Source organism: Phalaenopsis equestris, unplaced genomic scaffold, assembly GCF_001263595.1.
Source record: "Phalaenopsis equestris unplaced genomic scaffold, ASM126359v1 Scaffold000129, whole genome shotgun sequence".
NCBI lineage: Eukaryota > Viridiplantae > Streptophyta > Magnoliopsida > Asparagales > Orchidaceae > Phalaenopsis > Phalaenopsis equestris.
Genome location: NW_018164571.1, coordinates 318934 through 322055, shown reverse-complemented (window position 1 = coordinate 322055; position 3122 = coordinate 318934).

Genomic DNA, 3122 nt, shown 5'->3' with positions numbered 1-3122 from the left:
ATTCTAAGTGACTTTAATATGATAATTTGCAATTTTTCTTGAAAATAATAGAGAATCGGAAATCTTAGACTTTCCTACTGGATATTCTTATACCTTTAGCATTAACTGGAGTTATTTTGAATTTTTCTTAAGTGATACTATTTTATCCAGTGAAGTAAGATATGAAAATCTAAAAGTTAAAATTTTTACCATAAGTCATTTTTATATGTAATAAAGGAGTTACTTGATGATAAGTAACATTTAAGTTTGGGGGATTTTGATACACCAAAAATATATGTATTTTTAGACCCATATTTTATACTCATTTTTAGTGATATTGCACTTTAATGGAAGGTATTTTCTATGTTTTATTACAGTTTTTTGATTTTGAGGACTTAGAGAAAAAAGGAAGCAAAAAAGATGAAATTTCGAGCAAAAATGGAGAAGTTCAAAATTTGTTCAGCGCCAGACTGGGCGCCTACTTCGCCATTTGACAGAAACTTGAGATTGAAGGGCCTCTGGCGCCGATAGCACCAGGATGGGTGACGACGCCAGTGTCGGTGGAAGCTCTGTTTCTAGAGGATTTGACAAATTTGGACGCTTTTTGAAGAGTTTTTGGATGCACCTATTGGAGAACCAACCTAGGCTCTATTTAGGGCCAAAATTTGATCAAAAACCCCCCTTCGCACCATTTCAACTTCTTTCACTCATTTTTAATTTTTCTTTTCACACACCATTCCACACCATTCCACACCATTAGTTAATTATTATTTTTATAGATTTGAGTTTTTATGGTGAGTTTAAGTGTGAATTCTTCTCTAAGAAGTGTTGGAGAGGAAAAGAAGTGAAAGATTTCTTCTTCCTACATTTTCGAAGAGTGACTACAAAGGATTTGCTTTGAGAAAGAGTTTTAGATAAGTGTTGTTTGTTTATTATTGTTTTATGAACTTTCTTTTATATATGAAATTTGTGTTTGTTGTATCTTTTTCAAGAAGTCTGTGTAGTTTCCTTTATCTTTCTGCCTACTCTGAGATATAATGAAACGAATAGATAATTTGGATGTGCTATGTTAAATATTAAAATAAATTGTCATGGTTTTTCAACTCCGCTCTTAATTTACTTTGGATCTGGCCAATTGATTTGTTAAAATATGTTGTGAAATATATGATCCGAGAAATGGAGTATGAGTTCTACAACAAAGTAAGAATCACATTTAAGTCCATAAAGCAGTATTTCGTTCATGAGATTAAGTGCAAATAAATAGAGAAATATAGTTAGTTGGGTGTAAAATTGGAGATTTCTAGGGTGTCAGACTAAAAATTCCCAATTCGATTTTAGTGCTTAAAAACTAAAGCGAGAGTTAGCTTTTAGAGGAAGGGAAGTGGGAGCCAGTATCCTCCTAGCCTAGCCACGGATTTAGGGACTAAACCTAAGATTAGCCAATGATTTTCTATAACACTGAATTAGGGTAGAGAATTAAAATTTCTCCTATTGGTCTATTTAACACAATACATATCTTAACCATTTATCTCATTTCATTTCACCAAAAACTCGTTGTAGTGGAAAAGATGGGACACAATACATATCTTAACCATTTATCTCATCTCATTTCACCAAAAACTCGTTGTAGTGGAAAAGATGTTTTTTCACATTAGAAAACTTCATCACATAAACATAGTTTAGTAGTTATAAATTTTAAAGCCTACTTTTAAATTCTGCTAGTAGTAAATAATTTAGCTTTGATAATATCTTAAACTTTCGAAATTAGTGACAGTAAGTTTGTTTGATTTCTATAAATTTCCTAGTTAATTTATCATTTCAAATTTAAATATTGTCCGTGGGATCGATATTTGGGACTTAAAAAAGATGTCTTATATTACTTGATAATGATACGTATACCTTGTCCGTGGGATCGATATTTGGGACTTAAAAAAAATGTCTTATATTACTTGATAATGATACGTATACCTTCGTAGAATCCCAACTTTAAGTGCTTAACATAAAATACCATATCAAGTTTTTGGCACCGTTGTAAGCGGAGTCAACTTTATAAATTTTACACAACTATATTTTCTTGGGATCAATGAACTAAAGTAATAAGTATAATAAAAAGTAACAACTTAGATGGTTGTAATGATCCCTGCATCAAATAGAAAGAGATGAGAGAAGCTCTTTGATATCTTATTTTCTTATTGCATCTATACAAGCCCATGATTTGTTAGCAGCAGGCTCAACATCTTACTCCTCATTAATGGTGAAGATAAAGGCATAGCTATATTTATATTTTTAAAAAAAATTATTTAAAAAGAACGATTAAATCATAGGATAAGACTTAATGAAGGCTTATCATAAAATAGATATATGCTAGAGACAACTCTTTAATTATATTGGTTATGCCAAAGATTTTTCCGACAAGGGTTAGACTCGCATGAAGTCGTTGGCCAACTACATCTACCATGGCCCAGTTCTGATCAGTTTTTATGTCGAAAGCTTTGGCCGTGAGTTCATTGCATCAACGGTTAGTTCCTCTAGTCGTCCTCAGGGCCGAGGGTATCTCAAATGAGTTTAATTTGCTATAATCGGTAGCGCTGGCCTCTCCTAATCGGCCCAATCTTCTGCACTAGCCCAAGAACATTGAACATACAAAATTGATATGGGCCATCATGACAGAAGGGAATTAGAACTTGTATAACAGTTCCATGAGTGGATTTCCTTTCTGTTATCATGCGAAGGTTTTCAGGGGCAGCAAAACATATTGTGTTCGGTGTAGATATAAGTTACCTCTGGACAATGTGCGATACATATTTTCCTTATTCTCTCCCTCCGCTGTATCGTGAAGGGCTGTAAACCAGCCAAACCGGCTCTTTTGTAATTCGAGCTCAAAAAGTGTGTTCATATTTGGCCGGTTTGCTTAGCGAGCCGAACACGAGCCGTTCACGAACAAAGAGTCATTTTGACAACCCTAATCATGTAGCCATAAGATGTTGAGTAGAGCAATATTTAAAACCATTTGAATCTAATTTAAGTATCTTTATTCTATTTTCTTAATTAATACTTTTAATTGATTATAAATCATTGTAGCCTTGCAGTCAATTAATTTTTTTAAAAATACTTCACTTCAATATATATATATATATATATAC